The 7,875-nt window shown below is 39.0% G+C and overlaps 1 long non-coding RNA gene across 1 annotated transcript; it reads right to left on the bottom strand.

Annotated features, from left to right (window-relative positions):
- Nucleotides 1-439: 439 nt before the first annotated feature.
- LOC309511081 lies at nucleotides 440-7,390 on the bottom strand. The gene is made up of 3 exons (XR_014210495.1): nucleotides 7,227-7,390; nucleotides 6,887-6,990; nucleotides 440-2,048 (listed from the first exon to the last, which is right to left on the bottom strand). It is a non-coding gene; the product is annotated as an uncharacterized lncRNA (long non-coding RNA).
- Between the last annotated feature and the right edge of the window lie 485 nt (nucleotides 7,391-7,875).

Raw genomic sequence — 7,875 nt, 5'->3', positions numbered from 1 at the left:
AAGCAAAGTATACTTTGGGCTTTGGGTTCGCACCTAAATGGTGAAATCCACACAGAAATATGTCAAAATGCCCAGCTTGGCGAGTTTTCACGTAAACACTGTCTGTTATTTCTTAAGTGAACATAAACGGAGGGAAATAATTAATTGCATGTGTATCAGTATATTGGATCTGTGCTTTAGGTCCTAAAGTGACAACAGCCTATACCTGATGCTGCTGTGTCATTAATGTTAATCAAAAAACAAAGGAAAAATTACTCACTTTTCTTTAGAAGATTTAATAGGATTAATCTGTTTAATTACTTTAATACTTTCTTATCTCTTAATTGTACTACTTAATATACATTGTTGTTAAGAATAGCTAAATAAATACATAATACTTCATGTTAAATAGAAGTTATCAGTATCGGCGGATACTGCTTTCACTGATTGGCCACACAAATCCTAATTGGAGCACACTTACTGTCTGACAAACTGTAGCAAAAATATGTCAGGGACAAGAAAAGAAGTTGTATTATCATGTCACTGCATGAGGGTTTACAGCAATGGAAAATGCCCACGAGAGGAAGTCTTTTATAATCGGGGTGAATGACATTTGTTTGATGACCCTCATGGTTTGAGCCAGAGCACCACCATCTTCAAAGCGTTCATGTTTCCTTATGAGTTTATTCCAAGTTCCTTACCACATAAGTTTAAGCCTTACAGACTCAGCCAAAGGAGGAAGAAGAAACATTTGCACAAGCATATGAGACCCAGGAAAAGGCTGCACTTCAAACGACGGGACTTCATCAATGTTATCTGTAATCGTTTCAGGCTGCCCCTCTGGTTTAATCGCTTCCAGAGAGACAAAGAAACAAAGAAAGTTAGTAAAGATTCATTGTAAGACCCTCACAAAGCCCATGAATCCAGATGTGATCATGGCTCTTAAGACCTCCATAGAGAAACACAATAGGTACTAGTGAATTGTCAGTAAGCATTTATGAATTATTATCATTACAGCTTCAAAATGCTTTAGACTACCCTGGTTATATTGTATCAGTAGATCTGTAGAGTGCCAATTGTTCTCATAAAACTATTGTGTGGCCACAACACAATCACAATGAATCGGCTGTGTGACTTTCAGAAGAAACGTTTGGTCTGGATGTCACAGATAAATGAATACATTAGTTAGGGCAGGACAGGATGTGTGTGTTGAGCTGTGTGGACTCACTCTATGTGGTAGAGTTAATCTCTGGGCAGCAGCTATGTTGGGTGGAGGTTTGGGATGAAACTGGCTAACACCCGTCCAGCCACACCGGATACTAACACTCACACATCACTATAAACACACACAAAATACTTCATAATTTCAAACATTGGAAAACAACATCTCCACACAAATACAACATCAGCTAAAGGTGCTTCACACTGACGACTAAAAACCCCATGAAATCGCATGACAAGCACAGTTTTATTCATTTTGACATTTTGAAACACCTCAAATTGCAGAGCAATTAAATTATTCCAGGTCGCTTTGATGTTGTATTTTAAAAATGAGAATTCCCCTCATCCCATGCAAACCAAACATTTTCCACATTTTCACAAACGTATAAATATATTATTAGTGCTGACAATCGATAAAAAAAAAAATAATAAAAAAAACCAGATTAATCACATCTATTATTAAAATGGCCCACATATTTTGTGTTGTATTGTTTTTATTATTGTTTTAGTTGTTTTTGACACATGCAACATTGTATTTTAACAAATAAGGTTTTGACATTTCAACTGATGAGAGTGTGCTCACAAGGACCCTCGTCAAAAAGGTCGGTTTCACATCATTTTGTGTGTTTCGTGTGTGTGTGCATAGGCAGCCGATTCACAAACAGCAAGCTAGTACCGAATTGAGCTCTCTTTTGCATCTTATCACACTTGAATGGTTTAAAAACACGAATGAAAGATTGGTTGATCATATGATATGATAGGCCTACATCCAGACCATCCTCAGTCTCTCTCTTGCTTCACGGAGCTGGTGAGTGGAACCCAGAGAGCATGATCATATACTGTAACTACTTTAGCCCGATGATGCCAGGAAGAAAAAAACAAAACAATGCTGTGTTAAATGCATTATACATTTCTAACGCATAAAACAGAAAATAATAAATCACAGAAATGAAAGCCTTATATTTGACAGAACTTATACTCAAATATACATACACATATATACAAACAATGTTAAATTATAGTTTTACACACAATTTAAAATGTATTTATAATTTACTCTTTTTTGATTGTGTTGATTATTATTGTAATATGTATATTTTATCTGTATCAGAATCAAACCAGGAAATGGATCCTACATGCATATAGGCACTGGTTATATCACAGCTTTCCCATGCATTCTTCCAAGCCTTATTCACAGGTTCAATAAACCTCCAAAAAACACTATTTCACATGAAGCAAAGTTAAGGTACATTATTAATGACATCACTTCACCTAAGAGACTGAACTCTAGGCAAAACTGTGAGGAAATGTACCAAACCCTGGTTTCCTGTTCAAGCTCACCACACAGAGGTATGACAGCATGCATCAACACTGACTACGTTTACATGCAGCCAATAACCCGTTCAAAACCGGGATATTAGCAATAACCCAGTCGCGCACGGCCATGTAAACACCGGCAAAAACCCGGATATGCTAATATCCCGGTTTTTAAAAACCCGGATATTATACCTGGGGTACCCCCTTTCTAACCCGAATATTTGGTCATGTAAACGCGTATCGGCATATCCCCATCAAAAGGGACATTGATTTGTGTTCTGCGCATGTTCTATTCGCAAGGAATCTTGGTCTTTTGAGTAGGGACAGCGCATACAGAAACCCGCGTGCAGTATACCGGAAGTAAACAAGAAGTAGAGGTAAACATGGCGAGACGCAGCACAGCACCACACTTTTGGAGCGAGGAGGAAAGCGCAAACAAAGGCGATCGCTATCTGCCCCGAACTATTCATTATCCGCATGCTGCTGCTGTTGTTGTTGTCTTTGGATACAGGAAAAAGAATCGGAAATGACGCATATTGCGTCTTAAGGAAGTCCGTACGTCCAGACGCTAACCGTGCGTCGCCGTTTACATCGGGATATTGTAAATTCCATGTATACAGGAGTAACTCTCTCTGCTCACGCATGTAAACGCGTTATTCCGAATGTTTCAGAAACCCAAATAGTGACTCTAACCCGACCATAACCCGGATATTGGCTGCATGTAAACGTAGTCAGTGACATTTCTGAAGGTGTAACATAGAGTTCAATAAAGTTGCAAACTTCTGGAGGACTTCTCTCATTACTGCTGTTCATAGTCAAATTGCTGAGTCAGCTGTGACACCTCACATCACTGTAAAGGCTTTGGATTGGAAAGGTCTGGCATCACTGTCAGACTTTGAGAAAACGTTGACAGCATCATGATTCAGACCATTCACGATTGTAATTGCTCCAATCTAAGTCTCTAGCACACCACTGATGCTCTATCACTCAATTAACATCAACAAATACTGCCAACTCACATTAGCCCCAAGAAGCAGATGGGCAGTGTAAGATAATATGACTCTTCAAGGATGCAAGATTTTCTGAGTTTGCCTGCTAAAAACTGACATGGCAGACAGAAAGACAGAAAGTTATTCAACTGAGCAAAACAGTGAAGATCGACATGTCTCAGTCAACTTTTCTTTTACATCTCTCTCTCTCACTCTCTCAAACATCTCTACATGAACTACACAATCATCAGTGACTAGAATAGTAAAGTAATGATTCTTCTGAAAACTGCTGAGAGATGCATGTCAAACAGAAAACTGTGGACACTGAGAAAGTGTTTAATTCAGAGAACCAGCCGTAAATACATCTTCAAGGCTACACTAGTTTCACGCCAACTGACTGTTCACGCATCGTTTAATGTATACTGTACACTAAAATGACAAGGACTGGAGCAATCCACCTGTTCCCAATGTGTCTGGCAGCTGTGCATTTTCTGGGAATCAAGGTGTACAGGTTTTTATCAGTCCATCATGAAGCAAAACTTTGCTTTCTGTCACAACTAGGGATTCTAGAAAGAACTACTTGCTGGAATTGCGGGAAAGATGTGAATGATGGAATGAAGCTGATTCCACCTGGTAAGAATATGTGTTTTCAGTGATCCCATCATAAGTGGTCAGACAAGAGAGCACAGTGTGGAAGACGAACATGAACAAACTTGTATCAAAATGTTTTAGACCCCGTTTCTTTTAGTGCTGACCGCTTGTGATTCCATCAGGTTTAATCTATTAAAATATTGTATATAGTGTTAAATATGATGTATGATAATGCAATGGGGGGTATTGCAATTTGTTGGTGATAATGCCTAATGTCTGATTTTACCAGTAAAAATAGTAACATTATTTTACTGGATAATCATGCACTGCAATTAACCTTTTTTTGAGTGAAAATCAGTGACCATACTTTTTAAAATGTACTTACGTGCTAAAAAAAATATATATATATATATAAATAAATAAATACATAAATAAATAAATAAATAATGAAAATTATATATATATATATATATATATATACACAGTACATATATACACACACTCACCTAAAGGATTATTAGGAACACCATACTAATACTGTGTTTGACCCCCTTTCGCCTTCAGAACTGCCTTAATTCTACGTGGCATTGATTCAACAAGGTGCTGAAAGCATTCTTTAGAAATGTTGGCCCATATTGATAGGATAGCATCTTGCAGTTGATGGAGATTTGTGGGATGCACATCCAGGGCACGAAGCTCCCGTTCCACCACATCCCAAAGATGCTCTATTGGGTTGAGATCTGGTGACTGTGGGGGCCATTTTAGTACAGTGAACTCATTGTCATGTTCAAGAAACCAATTTGAAATGATTCGAGCTTTGTGACATGGTGCATTATCCTGCTGGAAGTAGCCATCAGAGGATGGGTACATGGTGGTCATAAAGGGATGGACATGGTCAGAAACAATGCTCAGGTAGGCCGTGGCATTTAAACGATGCCCAATTGGCACTAAGGGGCCTAAAGTGTGCCAAGAAAACATCGCCCACACCATTACACCACCACCACCACCAGCTTGCACAGTGGTAACAAGGCATGATGGATCCATGTTCTCATTCTGTTTACGCCAAATTCTGACTCTACCATCTGAATGTCTCAACAGAAATCGAGACTCATCAGACCAGGCAACATTTTTCCAGTCTTCAACTGTCCAATTTTGGTGAGCTTGTGCAAATTGTAGCCTCTTTTTCCTATTTGTAGTGGAGATGAATGGTACCCGGTGGGGTCTTCTGCTGTTGTAGCCCATCCGTCTCAAGGTTGTGCGTGTTGTGGCTTCACAAATGCTTTGCTGCATACCTCGGTTGTAACGAGTGGTTATTTCAGTCAAAGTTGCTCTTCTATCAGCTTGCATCAGTCAGCCCATTCTCCTCTGACCTCTAGCATCAACAAGGCATTTTAGCCCACAGGACTGCCGCATACTGGATGTTTTTCCCTTTTCACACCATTCTTTGTAAACCCTAGAAATGGTTGTGCGTGAAAATCCCAGTAACTGAGCAGATTGTGAAATACTCAGACCGGCCCGTCTGGCACCAACAACCATGCCACGCTCAAAATTGCTTAAATCACCTTTCTTTCCCATTCTGACATTCAGTTTGGAGTTCAGGAGATTGTCTTGACCAGGACCACACCCCTAAATGCATTGAAGCAACTGCCATGTGATTGGTTGATTAGATAATTGCATTAATGAGAAATTGAACAGGTATTCCTAATAATCCTTTAGGTGAGTGTATATATATATATATATATATATATATATATATACACACACACACACACATACATATATATATATATATATATATATATATATATATATATATATATATATATATATATATATGTGTGTGTGTATATATATATATATTTTATGTAATCAGTGACAGAGCATGTCTAACACAATTTTGTATTTTTATCTGAGCAGAAATATGAATATCTCTGTTCTGGTGTCACCAGGAGTCCAAGTCTATTCAAGTCCACCTCCTGCTAATCGTATGTCTTAAAAGTAATAATAACAAAAAAATGAAAAAATAAATAAATAAAAACTTCACATTTTAACTCTATTTTGGCTTTGTTATGATATGAGTATTGTGTATTGAACTGAACCGAGTGATGAGAGTATCATTACACTCCTAAAATATGAGCATGTGAATGAGTAAGTAAATGAAAACAATGTGTAAATGAATGAGCATGAATAATATGAGTATATGTACAAGTGACTGAATAAATGAGCGAGGGAATAAACAAGCGTGTGATGGAGTGAGTATGCAATTGAATGAATGAATGAGCGAGGGTGATCAAGAAAGCGCGTGTCCTGGTGACTGTCTGTAGCTGTGTGTGTGGAGCAGAATATTGATCAGATTGAGGAGGTGGGAGCTTTGTCATGAACAAGTCATTCTGCACACCACACACTGCAGTGGGAAGAGCTTACACAGACCCGTCACAGCACACTGAGGGCCATGTGACTCAACCCTCTTACAGAGCCTATGAGCCTGCACTGGCCCATTCCCACAAACCTTACTCAGAAATGCTCAGTCATTGCCTTTCTCTCCCAGGCTGAAAAACCTCCTACAGGATGATACATCCATCATACGCTCACCAACTATTACATAGTCAAGTACTAGCAAGTTCTCAGTGGACACCTGCAGCGCCAATGCATAGAAAACACAAACTCTGTAGTGTAGTGTATACAGTGGCTTTCTTCCCTTCCACTCTCATCGTTTCATTATGTCCTGTATTTCGCCATTAACACTGGACTATGTTAAAGGTAGCTTGGAGATTAGCATTTCCTCTCACCTCCCATTGTGTCAAGCTTAAGATCAGCCGCTCCCTGCTGGAGAGCTCACTGCCGAACCCGCTGACACAAACCCCACCACACGCCTGTAAACTATTCATGAGCACTCCATTTTTCATGGGCAGAGATGGATGTTTCATGTAGGGCAGGATATGATGGCAAAAGAAGGAGAGAGAGAGAGAGAGAGACACACAGAAGTGAATAGCTTTGCAAGAGAATGGACAGAAATTAGTTTTGAATATTGAGGAATATGAGTATGTAATTGAATATGAGTAATTGAATATGAGGAAGTAGCTCTAATAAAGTTATGTCAGAATGATCACATTTGAGAGATGAACTTACATGAATTGCAATATTTCCAGTGGGGGGAATGTTTCGAGTTCCTGAGTTATGTGCAAATTAAAGAATCATGCCAAAAGCTGATTCCAACATTATAGTGGAGTTCCAAACTTGTATGTTGCCATGCCCTCATCCTCACCAGAACCACCTGTCTAGATCTGCTACAGGGTTCTCCCTACTTTTCCTTGCAGCAGCAGCACATTTGTAATTCTGAGTGTGCGATCCCTGTAATTCTGAGAAATAAATTCCTTGCAATTTCAGCAGTAAGTCTTCAGTAAGTCCTACCCACACTCCATTCTTATCAATAAATCTCATCTTATTACTGCTGTCGATTGCAGAACAGACCCACTATCATGCACGTTTTATTCTTTATACAAGTACTGACCTGCTTCAACACACCTGCCTGTTATTTTTAAGCGATCCTGAAGACCTTGATTAGCAGGTTCAGGTGTGTTTGATTAAAGCTGGAGCTAAACTCTGCAGGGCAGGGGTCTCTAGGGGCTGGTTGCACCAGCTGTGCATAAATTACTTAGCCTAGTTTCTACATAAAAGGGGTTCAAAGTTACAAATTGTACACTACAAAATACTTTTTGATGCACCATTAAACTTTAAATTTACCAGTGAATTGATTTGATTGGATCAGTAAGCTTAT

Source organism: Leuciscus leuciscus (genome assembly GCF_965113295.1).
Source record: "Leuciscus leuciscus genome assembly, chromosome: 12".
Taxonomy (NCBI): Eukaryota; Metazoa; Chordata; class Actinopteri; order Cypriniformes; family Leuciscidae; genus Leuciscus; species Leuciscus leuciscus.
The sequence above is the reverse complement of the archived record's forward strand: the minus strand, read 5'-3'. Positions and strand labels throughout refer to the sequence as shown.